We start from the raw sequence: 17,408 nt of genomic DNA, 5'->3' as shown, positions 1-17,408 counted from the left end.
ATGTTGTTTCAAAGTGAATGCTATTCCTACTAGGTTGAGAAAATACCTGCGGTACAAATCCTGTAAACGGTTTGAGACACAGAAAGGAGTGAATAGATTTGTGTCAAATTCGCACTACAAAAAAAAATCTCATTATTTCAAGACCAGTATTATGGCATTATACCAGTTTGGAAATAAATTGGCTTTAAACCTTATTCAACATATCAGTGACCTTCTACACTTTTGGCTATTAATGCTGAATAGAATAATATTTCAAATCTGTGAGTTGATAAATATTACAAGACATGTTCATAGTTCAAATCCCCATCCTATTATTGCCAGTGGGATATTGTTACAAATCGTACATATTTAATGCTGAGAAATCCCACCATGTTCAGTAGAAGTGCTCATGTTCTGCGGTTTAAACTGTTTGGTTCAACACTTTTAGATAGTCGGTTTTAGCATCGTGTCACAAGAAAGTGCTTCCGTGAGGTAATATAAGAAATCTGCCAGCAGCCAGTATACACACAGGAAGCTGAGGAAGGTGTTGATAGTAAACTGATGGTTTTATATTTACATATATTTATATATACAGTAAGTTATATTATGTCATATAAACACATTTGTAAAATGTTAATAAAGTGCAGTCTCTGGGCGCTTTAAATGTATCTACATAGGTGTGCAGGCAAAAGACAGAATGAAGATGTTGAACTCTGATTATGCCACTGATTCTGCATACCCATCAGTCAATTGCCCTGATGTTGCAATACGGTGATACGGTGATACAGAATAATAATGTAGTAAGAAAGCCTGAAAATCAATACATTATTCTGCAGATCACTTGATTCAGTAATGACCAGCACAATTATTGCCGTCCATTGATTCATTAGGGCCGCTCTCAAGGGCAGACCCAACAAACCCCCGAGCCTATTGCCTCCTCCAGCAGTGCCATCTCTAATTATGAAACATTAAAGGCTAATAACAAGGTAGCACAAGGTTAGAAGAGCCATACTGCTAAGCTGGACCATTTAGAGCAATTATTTTCCCTTTTTGTTCAACTGGTCAATTCTTGATCTTAAGCCATGCCTTTTATAGCAGTATTATCACGAGCAGAATGTTAGAAGCACCACTTCTGTGTTAATTTGAGCCTTTTACAGCAGGAAAAGTATCTTTCCTCTAAGAGTGGAGCAGCCTGAAAGACTGGAGTGCATTTATTTGAACAAAGAGATCATTCCGTGTTTCAAATAAACGCACTAAAGATATTGGATCTGCTAGAGCTGATAAATAGAAATTGGCAAATCTGATGAATAACACCTTTGACATTCACATTGACTAAGTGATAAAGCACTGTCCATATGGCAGTGCTGATGCGTAAGCATTTTTTGACGTAAAGACACCTGCACCGTACGTAAGCAGAAAACCCTGACGCCGGATTTACTGGATATTAACACCTCTAACCAGCTGAGTAGAGACATTTTGACCCTTCAGTATCTACGCAGAGTATTTCCAGTGCACCAAGTGAAAAAGCTTACAAAGTCATTGACAAGAAGGACAGTCTTCACAGTTACCCAGCTTATCTTTAGTCCTCATTCATAAAAGTTTCATAATGCTCATAATGTTTCATTACATTCTTTGAGTGGTAATGTTGCACTACATGGACTTTATTTCTATTTACATGTTGAGTGAACAGGAAAGCATATCATACTGAAGTATAACTGAACAAAAAGCAACACTGTCCTCAATGGAAATAGCAGCACAGAACCAAAGAACCTTAAGGAGAGCTTAATGAAGGTCGACGGTGATACTCAGCTGCATAGCATGGAAGGGCAGGCGACTGGCAATCACCTTAATTAAATGAAGACTTGTACAAAAACAATGTCCTCCAGATGTATGCGTCTGTCTCCACAATGGATGTTAGAGGTGGTGGCAGCTGCCTGTGTTCAGTAAATAAGGGGCAGCTCAGAGAGGAGATGGAAAATAAAACTTTTGGCTGAGGACTGAGAAGTTTCTCAGTGATGAGTTGCGAGTTCATCTTTTTTCAGTAATTCTTTTGACTATTAAAGTGAAATGTGTTTAGTGAAATTATTCTGGTGCTAATTGTTGGTTGTTACTGTATTTTCCTTATTCCTGTGAGCAGTTACTGGATGTGTGCCACAGGAAGACTGCTAGCACAGTTACAATGGTGCTTAATGGCATTGTGGGTAATGTAGGGACCATTAACTGAAGCGAAAATGAAAGAAGATTAAACTAAAATTGTCAAGTCAGAATTTCATCACAAAATGTTACAGAAGCTTGGACACTGTTGAAGATCACATGTTAATTGTCATGATTAATATGCAAGTCATTCATGGTGAATTATTCCTTTAAATCTAAATTGAGTAATATGTCAAATCTGCTGTTCAATATACTTCATGTAAAAACATGTGGCTAAGGAGTGTTTGTACTCCATAGCTGACCGCCCCATAATGAGAACATGTAAGAGTTGGAAAAAAATGAAACCTTTAAGCAGTCAAGGTCAAGAGTATTCAAATATGTTTGGGAAGACTGTGTATGAAACAATGTGTTTTTCCAATTTATGTACATGCCTTACATGCAGACAATAACAGGTGGGTGGTCATTTCCTCAACGGCTTACTCAGGAAATGAAGGTGTGGGTCATTGTTTACAGATTAGAATATCACTTAATCAGGACAAAGCAAATCTGCAGACATGCACCACACACAAGAGCAAAGACTGTGCTATCAATACACCTGCGAATTGCAAGTTACATGAACAAATAACTCTAAATGTGGAACCGATCCAAGAATCGTGAAAGAGGATCTGCAGTCGGTCAACATAAACTGCATTGCCATTTCATAGGAATGCCTGCTGGAGAGCTCTTCCTTTAATGGAGCCCGGCTAATTCAGAGTGTTTATTAATGCGGCCTACCAACAATGCGGCCATATGGCGTTGATAAGATATCTGGGGGCAGAGTTAAAATCTAATTTTAATAAATTCTTAATCAGCTTGTAGGGTACTGAAACAACACGGTTAATGGAAATGTGTGGAGTCAGCAAGGTCCTTTGCAGTTGTGGTCTTTAATAAGATTTGAGAGGCATTACAACAGCACAGCAGTCAATGTCAAGTCGAGCTGCTCCCTCTGTCTGTAAGACGAGTGCGAAGAGCGAGAGCGCAAGCGGAAAGCATGGTCATCTGCGCGAAAAGAGATGGAAGGTGATCTCTGGGGGGAGAAGGAGAGAGAGAGAGAGGGTGAGAGAGAGGTACTGTATATCACATATCATCTTCATCTGCTCGTTCACGGTTTCTAATTACTGAAGGTGAGCAGGGCCATCATTTTATCGTATTTGTTTTGCATCACTGCAAAAATAGAAAATGAGGGCTTGTAGAGCTATACCAATTTACTTCATTTCGACCTTGATTAAAAGAAAATTAATTGCCACATCTCTCATTATGTTGTAAGCGGCATTTGATGACTGGAATGGAACAAACAAAACAAAACAACAAAAAAAAATCAGACAGACAGAGCCTCACTGGGAGTGCAAGCTCGACCTGTTTGTTCAGGAGACAACACACTCCTCTAATGATGAAAATAAACGGGTCTTTTAACACAAGCATCACAAGACAATGTCAAAGATATTAGTTTTAATATTCTCTTCATGGTGCTTAACAGCGTAAGAGACCTTGTAACTTTGCCTTTTCGTCTAGCACATGCTTTGCAAAACACAATTAAATCTTTGAACCAAGTTGCTCTGAGCGTTGTTTAGATGTGGAGACAAGACACTGACAAGACAAGACTTTTGTGTCGACTGGCAAAACAACAAAAGAGAAGGAATCGAAAACGCAGTAGGAGGAGCAATAAATAATCCTCAAATGTATTCAATTTTAGAAATATTTTTTTTTTTGCAAATTGCAATTTAAAGTGTATACGTCTGCTTAAAGTGTCTACATGAATGGTTCTCAAACCTTTTGCAACCACAGAGCCCTTTACCTGTCAAATAAATTCCTCCATTTCAGTTACTTAATTAACATAATCCATCTATTCAAATCTCAGGCTTATTATTTATATGCATATACAATAATATTCTGGCTAATTATTGGAGCCAAAAAAAAAAAAAAAATCAAACAAAAACAAAAACAAAAAAACTTGGACCCCCTGACTAATCATTGTGAACCCCTGGGGTCCCCATTCCCTACTCCAAAACACTGAACTAAATCTACAAATCCCCTCCGACCTCTTGTCTGCTACACTTTTTTTCTTCATCCCAGTCTAAGCCACCATATGTCCCAGAGGATCAACTTTAGTAGTTTTCGGAGCGTCTGGTGTCTCCTTACATTAAAATTTACCCCAGACAAGGCTCACCAGAAGGAGGAAAATGGGAAATGCTGTTTTAGCAATGAAATCCTCTTTTGATGCGCCTGCACCTGTCTTCGTCTGAGAGTTCCAGACAGCAGATGCCTGATAGAGGAGTTTCGCCCGGGCGCACACCTCATCCTTAAATATTTATATGCTTTTGACACACTCCGATAGGGGGTAAGACAAAGGGCGTGCTGCACCCCCTGCATTTGATCTGCTGTACTGATCTCTTCAGCTATTTATCTGCGTTTTTTTTTTTTTTTTAACTAATACATTATTTCCTACACTTTATTTAGTAGTTTAGTTGCATGAGTCAGTGAATCAGACCTAAAATAGTGAAATTGGCAGAATTTTATGTAGCCTTTAAGTTGTAACTTACTTGAAAATGCTCTGCTTGGATAGGATGTGACTAATCAATATATTGCCCTCTGCTTAAACGTGCACTTTTCAGCCTCTGATGATGCCTTCGCTTTGTATTTCCTTTTCAGGTGAGGTAAACGATGAGACTTGCACAGTGGCATGATGTGTTGAGCTATCATGGGCAAAATGGAGACGTCTGAATAATTAATCTAAATAATGTAAAGTAATCCAACAAGCCTCCCATTCTCCCCTCTCCCTCACCTCAGCACTGATGGTAACTCAAATAAAATAACTGTCCTTCATTTTTACAGTGGAGGGTTGTTTGTTTTTTTTAATTTATGGAGAAAGGACTCAAATCCTCTTAATGCTGTTCAAGGACACGGTTACACTTCTGTCATAATAAACAGCACACTAAACACCAGTCTTGCATCAGTGACTACTGGTCTTATACACTTATATACAGTACAATCGGAATCTTATCGGACACAAATGCTGAAACAGTTCATTGGAAAGTAAGACGCGGGTATGAGCAAAATGGAACAAGATACTCTAATTAGAGATGTGCTTTGAAAGCTCACGGTTGAAGAAATGATGCATTGTAATGTGGTCAGTGGTAACATTTAAAGGCATAAGGCAGTGCACTTATTGTCCATCTAACATTAATATTGAACTTGCACAAAGTAGAAGTCTGGTAAGTCAAGTGGACTTCCAATAGATCATATAGAAGGTAGGAGTGGGAAATGAGCAATGTCTTGGTATACATTTTTTGTGTAAGGATCCTCACGTCATAGATAAAAAGATTCAATTTATCCTGGAGATTTTTATTGAAACAAAATACACTCAGCCTGAGCTACAAATCTTCTTGAGCTTTTAAACATTATTGGTTTAACTACACTGTGAATACAACATATGTCTTGGTGGCAACGTGTTTACAAAAGGAAAAACAAAATTCATAATCTAGTAGATGGAAAGGCAACATTAAGTGCATGATGAACACCTCTATTTTAGATGGCAGTAAATCCCCTTCTCTCCCCCTCCTTTTCAGATATGAGCCATTGAAAGTGTTCAGTTTTAGGACAGCGAGGTCACACCTGTTGTGGAACTTGATAGAAGGCTTATTTATAAACTTTCAGGCCTCTTCCTTCAGAGAAAATGCTGACATATGTGGGGAAGCTAGAGGAGGGGCTCGGCCAAAAAGCCTGTTTATGAAATGTGCAGCAACTGGAAAATCCATAAAGTTCCGAAATGATGAAATTAGCAAGCCAGATGATCAGGTTTCCCTTGATAGTCAGTGAAAGAAGGGACTTTTTCAGTTCTAAATTTCAGACAAAAACACTCCTTGTATGTTAGAATAAAAAGACAGATTATATATTGAGGTTTTTTTTCTCTCTCTTATTTTGAGGAAATGTCACAAATATGCCTCTGCTGTTTTAAATAAAAGTGTGTTAGCACGGTCTCAAGCTTAATTAAATCTAGCACAATCTTGATGTCAATATGAATATCTCAAATGTGCTAAATATATTACAAAACACTACCATAATGTTAATGTAACCCAGTTCAAAGCTCTCTGTAAGTCTTTCTATTATAATGGCTTCCATTACAACCCAAAAAAAAACAATACACTGTGTAGGTATTGGATTTACAAAATGCAAATCCACTCATAGGCAGTACTTTAATAATGCCTAAATTTAGAGTTATGACCTATTGGGCATTTGGGGAGGCTCCTGTGACGTTTGTAAAGATCTAGTAATGCTGAGTGGATTTGCCCTATAAAGGGTAATGTTATGGCACTGGAGGAGATATCAGCTTGTGACGAATAGCAGGACAGGTGCTGGAGGTTGAGCTCAGTGTCAAATGATCTTCTCATTTAGAAATGTGAAAGTTGCTGACTTTTTTAACACTCAAGTAACACTTTTAGTGCATATAACATTAACAAATATAACATTAACAAATGTTTGCGAGACTTTAACATGACCTTATATTCTCTCTCAAGAGCGCACTAAGACATCAAAGTGTTATGAAGCATAACATCTGTTTTAATTGCAGATGTGCAGGATTTCATAACATCAGCTTCCCTGATTTTAGTGGATTCATTTCCAGTTTCCCTTACAACATTCTGTCAAAATTGAAGGAAAAGTGATCAAATGTACACATTAAAAAAAAATAAAAAATCACAGACTTTGAGGATATTATAGGAACAGTTGAGTCATCTGAACGTTTCATAGCTTTATAATTAAATGAATAGATGAGGCACAGATATTCACAGTTTGAATTTCACAGTAGTTTTCCTGTAATTAAACACAAGAGGAAAGCTTAGAAACCTGGCTCAAATAGAAATGCGTGTTTTATCCAATGCTTCATGCTGTGCCATGGAATGTAATGTCATTCCCTTACCATTTAGAGGAGGGTTCATATGATTCTGCACAAGTCAGGAAGTTCTAAGCATTAGATAGGGCACAAGTAAGCAGATACTCTGACTTTATTATGGACATCAGGGTATAAAATTAGTCATCTGCACCAATCCCACCCAACATAACATACATACCGTACCACAGGGCATGCTTGTGGACAAATCGATGGAACAAAACAGATTGCGTTGCAAGGATTTCTTTGCTGACAGGCTGAGAGATTGTTGTTTTTAAAAATGGTCCCATCTTTTAAGGTGACCCTGAGTGCACTTGTTTTAAAATGACAAAAAGTAGAAACCTATTTGGAACTGTGGTGTAACCTTGTGAGTACTTGTTTATTTATTTTAATGTCATTCATGATATTTAAATAGTAGGAATGTAAAATCCAAGAGTTACACCATACATGCATTATAATATGGTTTTGCTTTAATGTAAATAGAAAAGATTTAACTTTTTTGAATTACTGGTCGACTAGTAAAAATTAGTAGTCATGTAACCCCTGTAGACACTGTTGAAGGCCAAACATTTACATACACGCAGGCTAAGGCTAAACATTCAAACTCCGCACATTTCATTTTAGCATACTTTCGGTTGTTATATTTCCTGTGTTAAGTTAATTAGGGTATCTATTTTATTTTCATAAGAGGTCATGTCAGAATAATAGCTAAGAGACAGGTTTATTGCAGCTTTTAGTTACTAGACCAGATTTTCAGTAGGTCAAAAGTTTACATAAACTTTGTTAGTATTTGGTGGCATAGCCGTTTAATTCCTCGAACTTGACTCAAATGCTTGATGTAGCCTCCCACAAGCTTCTAACAATACTTTGCTGGAATTTTTGCCCATTCCTCTTGACAGCACTGGTGTAACTCAATCAGGTTTGTGGGCCTCTTTGACCAAACAGGCCACAAATTTCTTACCTTCACTTTGTTGTCCTTAAGTCATTTTGTTACAGCTATGGAGATATGCTTATGACCATTGTCCTATTAGAAGACCCAGTTGTCAAGATGCCATCTATTTTCTGAAGTGCACAAGTAGGGACTAGTTTTCAGCAAAACTTCTTTTCTGAATGATGGAGTGTCTGTGTGGTCCCAAGATTTGGACAGAAGCTTGTAGTACCTGCAGTTGTTCAGAAATTGCTCCTAATGAGGAACCAGACTTGTGGAGGTCCACATTTTTTCTGAGGTTTTGGCTGAGTTGCTTGGATACTCCCATGGTATTAAGGGCAAAAAGCACTGTCTCTAAATATAGGTCCTTTTACAACCATAGGTGCGCTTCCATTAACTGATAATTGGTCAATCAGAAGCTTCTAAAAATCTTTATATCACTTCCTGGAATCTTCCAGACTGTTTAAAGAGACATTCACCTTGGTGTATGTAAACGTTCGACCCACTGGAATAGTGAATTAAGGCTGAAATAAATCTGTTTTTAATAAAGACTGTATATGTGTGAAAACTGAGACTGAATTTCTTTAGTCTACGTGTATGTACATTTAACCTCAATTGTATATACAGTGTATGTACAGATGATGTTTTTCCAATTTTCCAGTTTGGGTTAAGCTGTGCCCACTGTAGTCTCAGAATCCTGTTCTTGGCTGAGACGAGTGGAACCTGATGTGGTCTTCTGTTGTGATAGCCCATCCCACTCCAAGATTGACTTGTGTGTCCTGAGATGCATTTGGGCTCACCACAGTTGAATAGAGAGTTTATCTGAGTTACTGTAGCCTTCCTGTCAGCCAGCCTTCCTGAACCAGTCTGGCCCTTCTCCTCTGATCTCTCTCGTCAACAAGGCGTTTCCCTGTAGAACTACTATTCTCTGGATGTTTTTGAGGTTTTTTGCACCATTCTATACAGTGTACTGAGCATGAAAATCCCAGGAGATAAGTAGTTTCTGAAATTCTCAAACCAACCCTGGTACCAACAGGCATGCTGTCAAATTCTTCATTTCTACTATGGCAAGGTGGTCACCAATCACTAAGCTACTGAGCAACCTTCCAGAACATATAACTTCCTTTGTACAATTTAGCCTGATCCAAAAGATAATGAATTGTGCACTTATGCTAATGTTCCCTTCTTTTCAGTGTGTGATCTCAAAAATTGACAGCTATCACTTAAAAATGTGAAGTGGGGGTCTTATTTAATAATGGTGCCTGTGCTTTGGTACACATTACATGCACAGAAAGCAGCTCAGCTGCTTCAAGGACTTTTTCACCTAGAGCAAAAGTGCTATCTTTTCTTTCGTGAAACTTAATTACACTTCCATTGAATTTCACCTTTTAAATGGGTCATTCATTTTGGTGACATTGGTGAAATTCTGAATGACAGGTAACTCCTTCATTAAGCAAATGGAAAAGAATGTTTTGGGTTACAAAATAAAGGATATCATTGCAGTGAAACTGTCAATCATATTCGTTTTGTTGCGCAAATCTCGATATGTTAATTCTTTGACCCTTCATTATTATCTCACAAGAGGTCACAAGAAACACATCAACAATGTAATTTGTCCTGCCCACCTTTACAGGAAAACCTCAGGTCTTTATAGTATTTAAAAAATTAACTTAAGGGCATAGATATAGCTGCTCAAACTAATAGAAAGTGCAAACAATGTGCCCCTTGGGCCCAATGCAAGTAGAACATGTCTGAGTATGGAGGCACTGGGAGCCTGGAGCCACATGTCGACATGCATCTCACTACTCGCTACATCACCTGGTCATACCGAGGACAGAAAAGAAGAAGCAGAACAGAGGCTCTCCAGATGTTCTCCATCAGCAGGCCACAGGGGAGAGCAGCAACACCTGCTGCAGCACGATTACTATGAGACCCTGGGCCACGTGCCACTGTAACCTGGCCAAGTGCAACTACAGCAATCTAGCAAATTACAAGAAAGGCCTGTTTCACAGCATACTCTGAGTGCTACAATCAAAGTCATTTTGGCCACCTTAAATATAGGCATTATATAAAGTTGATCATGCATGCATAATTGTATTGAGTGGAGCTTTTCCTCTCTTATAGAATCGAATACTGTAATACAGTATTTTATAATACATTAATTACTTTTTCATACATTCATGGTAGCCTTGAATGGCTTCAATCATTATAGCATAACCATATAATTTTTAAAAACATACCCTCTTTAAAAAGATATTATACAGGCTAATATTCTGAAAGTTATTCTACCAGATATCGTTACATCACCTAATCTCTAACCACACCCATAACCACAGGAAAAATAATATTTGCACTGATGAAAGTTCTCTGACATCATCAATTTCTTCCACTTCCCTTTACAGAAACCTTGTAAAAGGAGTCTTACTAAAGTCTGACATGAGTCCATTCTTTCCATATCAAAGTCATAGTTTCCCTTTAAAACATTGACTTGAAAAGTCTTTAAGACGCAAAAGACTCAGTCTGTGATTACTCCAAACCCCAAAGGCACATGAAATGCAAATGTGCAGAAACAAAAGGAAAGCTGCAGCAGGTGAGAGAGACAACTGTTCAATAAGCCCAATGTTAAATTCTCCTTGACCCGGAGGTCACCGAAGACCAACCCCAAAATCGTTTAATATTTTTCCTTCTAGATCAATGGCGGCATAAATTTGGATTCAATGACAAGCATAATTTAAAACAGATCTATAAATGATAGTGTGCTATTCCCAGGAGAACTGTATGCATGGGCTATTGCTTCAGACAGACAGGATTATGTCAGAGCAACCTTGGAAAGAAATTACACATTTGTTCACTGAAACCATATGTGTTAAAAACGTTTTAACTATATAGTGAGGCTGATACTTTCTTTAATAGGTGATTTGGCTGCAATGTTGTCCATTGTTTTTCCTCCTGCATACTAATGTGTTTAACAAATAGCACTACAAATCCATGAAATACCAACACTCCAAGATAAGACATTCTCTGATCACATTAAACGCTTCCCAAACATTCTTGTTTAGTTTCTTTATTTTATTCATGAAAAGTAATCATACCAAAAATGAGAACTGTGAAACACATTTCCAAACATTTCACTTGACAGTACAGGCGAGCTGTGTAAATACATTTCTGCAGCATAATTCCAGTTCACACTAATACTGTTTTGCAAAGCATATAAAACCCTTGCTGATAAATATTAATTTGAGCCTTCATGATGTATTTGAAATTTCCAGCTAAAATGTCACCACATGGAACATTAATGTAATATTTCAAGGCCTGAGAGCAACGCTCATATTGATTGCATTTATTCCACTCTGGGGATGAGGAATAATTCTTCAGTGTGGGGACACATCTGGTAGCCAAAGATGCGAGGCGGGGAATGAGAGAATGCTAAATAACAATAAAAAATAATAATAGGACTTGGATTAAAATATATCACCCAGACATAGTTTTAATGTGAATGCCTTAATATATGCACCTGCTTTATAGACTTAATCTGTTTGATTCATTTTGGCTGAGTGCTTGCTTCAAAAATGCGTACTAACTTACTATTTCGTATAAGTATTAAACCATGGGTTATTACTCTTGCTGTACTGTATGATTGTTGACATACTATTTAGTAAAGTAGTGTGTATTTGGACAAGGAGGCTACACTGCGCATGCGCGTATATTTAATTGTCGCAGGTAAAGTGAGAGTCCTTCAGCTGTCACCTTTTCGTTATATTGACATCGCTCTTCGGTTGCAAATCAGTTTATGGAGTCTTGCGCTGAAAATATACACTCTGTCTCCTGTTTTTTTTGCAAGTTTAAGCAGAGCTGGAGGAGTTTGAGTGCGCCTATGTCCTAAAAGGATCCGCTGTTTGTCATTCGCCATATTGACTCTCATTAGGAAGGGCGTCTGGTTGTCTTTAGTGCAAACGGAAGGAAATTCGAGTCACACCTTGACCCTGGTCCAGAGCTTTACCTACACTGCCTGTATATAACATTTATGACATTTTGAAGTACTATAGCAAAAGTATTCTCCAAAAACAAAAAATGACTCAAATTCGTTGTCATTTTGACGGACTAGGACTAGTTTCATCTCATTTATCTTTAGCCAGTTATGCTAACTGGGATGAGGTAGCATATTTTAGCTTTAATGAGCTTCGCTGAAATTAAGTTGATTTTTTTTTTTTTTAATCTGGAAGTGAAGTTTTCTAGTTTTCTGTTCATTAATAATGCACATTAAGATGGTGAAAATGTGTATATGTATATATAAACTACACATATGAATCAACTTTTGAGTTTCACTTTGAGTGAGGGCAGGAAACTATTACCACAACCATATCGTGTTCATGCATCCCAGGTTGCATATGCATATAGCATGGTAAATATAACTGGCAAATAAAATGAGGCTATAATTCTCCTGTATAGACCTCATTAACTGAATCTGGGCCCTCTCGAGTTTGGATGAATTGAATAAGATGGCACAAGTTCCCCGCTGGACAAATCTGAAGACATTCTCATCTCATCTAACCTCATAGCAAGGCTCGTGTGAATTATGCATAGCTACAGCTCCCCCTACTGGTGCAAATAATTCACATTTTTCAAGGCTTTGAGAAGTTTCTTAGATTAGTGAGGTTAGTATTTATTTATTTATTTATCTATCTATTTATTTATTTATTTATTTATTTCACTTTAATCCTGTATGCAAGGCTTCTCAGGATTATTTTAGCGTCAGTCAGTAGAAACAGGTTCAATTGTGGGAATCTATATACAGGATGTCTATTTGATATAATCTATATGTATATTCATCTATATTAACAAATAATTTCAAGAGGCAAATTCAGTTCTTATATGCATTAGTAAAATCTGTTAGTTTGTAAAAGAAACAGTTAATAGATTGCTTTCATTCTTCTATCACCACCTGTCTAAGACAACTGGCTCCCTACAATGAAAACACAAGGCAAAATGAAACAAATGTTGGGAGTATTCTTTTGACATCTGTCTTTCTGATACACACAAACCACACATGTGCAAATGCACATGTATACAGCAGCGTGCATTTGCGGTCCATAGAAAACATTTGTGAGAGAGCTGGAGAGATTTCTGAAGTCAGGATTTTATGCAGCAGAGAGACAGATGGCACCATGTGTCATCCTAGACCAATCATTCACAATCATATAAGTTAGTGTTAAAAGTAGTTAGACTTTGCCTATATTTTTTTACCAGCTCACAATCCGGTAAGATCATATTCTTTTATACTAGATAATACAGGATATTTCAGTAGCAGGTGTTCCACATTGAGGCAACATTATCTTCCACTTAGTATGATCATCATACTTCAGAGAGGATAACCATTCAACCTGATTGCTAAATCCTACAGCAAAGTATAACTCTGATTTGAAATGACAAATGCCTATAACCGTGGTGGTGTAGTTTTTGGTTATGCTTTTTCAATTTGTTTTATCATTGCTCCCAACAATCAAAACACAAGGCAAAATGAAACAAATGTTTGGAGTATTCTTTTGGCATCTGTCTTTCTGATACACACAAACCCCACATGTGCAAATGCACGTGTATACAGCAGCATGCATTTGCGATCCATAGAAAACATTTATGAAAGAGCTGGAGAGATCTCAGAAGTCAGGATTTAATGCAGCAGAGAGACAGATGGCACCGTGTGTCATATTAGATCAATCATTCACAATCATATAAGTTAGTGTTAAAATAGTTAGACTTTGCCTATTTATTGACCAGCTCACAATCTGGTAAAATCTTATTCTTATATAGTAGATAATACAGGATATTTCAGTGGCAGGTGTTCCACATTGAGGTAACATTATCTTCAACTTCGTATGATCATCATACTTCAGAGAGGATAACCATTCAACCTGATTGCTGAATCCTACAGCAAAGTATAACTCTGATTTGAACTCTCTGAAATGACTAATGCCTATAACTGTGGTGGTGTAGTTTTTGGTTATGTTTTATAATTTTGACAAAAGTTCAAAAAAGATTTTTTTTTTTTTTTGCAAGGCAATGATCTCAGAGTTACTTAGCATCTTGGCAGTCAATCCACCCTTTGAAGTGTATTTGGTGAATACCAGAAAGATCCAAGCCCTCATGAAGTAATTCAGTCCATTCAAACCATATCACAATCGTTCAATAGCTGAAAGTCTAATTTGTCTATCTGGGGGTCCATCTCAATCCTGGATGTCCAGCTACACCACCCCCACGCTCTCTTGAACACGTCGAGCCCGGCCATGATTGCTTGTTTCACTTGACACATAATTACTATGGAAATATTTGTGTATTTTGTACGTGTGCCACGGAACAGAGATGCGACACATTTGCCAAAGCTTTCACAGCTCCTGCTGCTGGTACACAAGCCAGGATCTCTGATTAAAACAAGATGGTTTCATATGGGCCAACTTTGCACAAAATCACTCCCAGAGATCTGTCACACACTGCCAAGTCCACTGGCGAGAAGAAAGCAGTAAGCAGGAGCGTCTTTGCACCATGCATAAAAGCGCTAAAGGACTCTTCCCCTCCCCACTTCCCATTCAATTAACTCTTCTCACAAACACCCTGCCACTGCTTGACACTCATGCTCACTATCCAAACAGAGGGAGCTTCTAGAATGCCAGTACTATAAGACTATATCTGTAAATGAGAAGCATGGCAAATGCCAAATCTTGCTAGACCTAAACCAGTCATAATAAATGATGCATTCATGTGGCCAATAAAATAAAGTAACAACAATTTTCTGTCATTGGGCTTTAATTTATTGTTAAATCTACAATCTTGTCATGCTGTACCTGAGTACTATAAAATAATGGCTCTCAAAGTGGTGTCCATGAAGTATTACAACCCAGCATTATCAATGTTTTTTGTTTATTACTGAGTTCTTATACAGTAGTTATTAGCCTGTTTGACTGGTCACTTGGATTTAATGGTTTTATTCCAAATCACAACAATTCAAAAACCTGAATGTAATGTATTTCTTTATATTACAAAAACCTGAATTTAATGTATTTTGTTAGAGAAAGCTCTATGGCTAAGGTGGTTTTAGATTTTATTTTACAGTTAAATGGGTTCCTGTTCCTGAGTGGGACACTTCTGTAATGGACTACAGCATGTACGCTTATAAAATAAGAGGCATGTGCAGGTATCAGCCACATACAGCTTAATGAACAGTTCCATCCATCCATCTCTTTTCCCTACTGCTTATCCTACACAGGGTCCCGGGGGAGCCTGGAGCCTATCCCAGGGGACTCGGGGCACAAGGCAGGAGACAAGGCATTCACACATTTCTGACAATTTAGAATGCCAGTCAACCTACAACACATGTCTTTGGACTGGGAGAGGAAACCAGAGTTCCCGGAGTAAACCCCTGAAGCATGGGGAGAACTCCCACATACAGAGCAAAGGTGGGAATCGAACCCCCATGCCCAAAGGTTGCCCCCCTAGTGAACAGTTAAAGTCTTTACTTCAGAGACAAAATCTGTCTAAGGTTCAGGATCAGTCCACATCATGCTTCATTACACTGCAGAAAAATTCAGTAAAATTGCTGAGGATGTATCCAATGAAGTTAAGAATAAAGGAATATGATATGTACAGCTGCTAAGGAGTGAATACAGCTATTGTGTAATGCACAAAATACCAAAGGCATCTCTATAGGACTGACATACATAAACAATAACATGAAGGGCAGAAACATTGTGTAGTTTCAATGATCTATTATTACATTATTACTACTTTTATTATTACCACACTGCACCAACCTCTACATCGTATTTATTGAGTCCTTAGGTAATTTATGTTAACGACATTGTGAAAGATGTCAGGGTATATAGGAATTATCAAGTTCCACTTCAGTCACTGTGTTCATAATAACACATAGTACTATAGTATGTCATATACAGAGCTCAAGAATATATAAATGATCATCTGGAATGAAAAATAAATTGTGAGCCATCATAATGTTCACAAACCTCTGCCCTACAGAACCTTTGAGGCTTTACATGGTCTCTAGTTAAAGCCGTAATATTGATTGTGAGCAACTGTGAAAGCATCTGTCAATAAATTGTAGCAAATTCTAATGCCAACACATAAACACAATAATAATAGTAATGGAATTAAAATCCAATTATATTGATATGATACAACCTGGTTCCTATAAACTTCTCCGACCCTGTTTTACTCATTAAGCTGTCAGGGTGTGGTTTATTAGACTGTAACAATGCGAAACTGTGAAGAAGATGAAGCTCTGTAGGAACTAGAACCCCTATGAACCAGTTAGTTAGCTACTCAATCTATTAATGAAATTTCTTAATTAACACAATTAATTAATTCAGTCAGTCAGTTAATCATTCATTCATCTTAAGTAACTGCTTTCTCCTGGACAGAGTCACAGGATAATATCATCTGGGTGATTCAACAATTGGGGTGTCACTGATATCACATATACAAATATGTATGTAAAGTAAATGTAAAATACATTTTAAACACAGGTAAAGTGACCTTCACAGTAATCTATGTGCATGTTCCAGATAATTAATAAAATAGACATTTATAAAATCTATAATACTTAGAAAACATAATTTGCTTATCCCAGTCCACTATACTATCCTTTACCTTGAAGTATAATAATCAACCCTAACATCCTTCACATTTTTTTTTATTATTTTTTCATTAATATATGAATCTCATGCTTGATCTATATGATTCTATAGATTGAATCTATATGAGATTTCATGCAGATTATTATATAGATTATGAAAAATGTATTTCCCATTTTAGTTCCCACAAAATTCACTCAACCCTGCTACCTGAACACAGTAAATATTTGGAAATTTTCACAAGTTGCATCAACTGAATTTCCTGAAGAATATAGTAAAAAGAAAATTAAAGTATTTCATGCTTTTTTTCTTCTTCCTTATTTGCAGTGATACTGACTGATGTGGACACTTTAAAAGTACAACCCTGTTATCCAAATTATAGATTAGAAGTAAATCTATAGAATGTCTTGATTAAATTAGCATGGATGCTAGTTAACCACATTTTGTGTCTTTGCTAATTATATGCTAAAGACCCAACCCTGTTAATCATTTAAGAGCAAAATGCAGCCTTTCTCAGCATGAGATTGCGTGAGATGAAATGATGCATTGAAACATGACACATTTTTTAAATGGTTATTGAACATTTTTATATGTTGAAAAAGTTCTTATATATACACCAATCGTGTGGGAATCATCCACATGGCATAGTTAAATAGAACACCTAAAGATTAAAAACTCTAATTTATTGTTTTATTAACTCTTGACATTTTTACACTCGTTAACATTGATAATTGTTCCTGCATTTGTTGTCTACACGGTCAGTCTACAGATCTTACTGTACTGT

Source organism: Ictalurus furcatus, chromosome 15, assembly GCF_023375685.1.
Source record: "Ictalurus furcatus strain D&B chromosome 15, Billie_1.0, whole genome shotgun sequence".
Lineage (NCBI taxonomy): Eukaryota > Metazoa > Chordata > Actinopteri > Siluriformes > Ictaluridae > Ictalurus > Ictalurus furcatus.
This window is presented reverse-complemented; position numbering follows the sequence as displayed.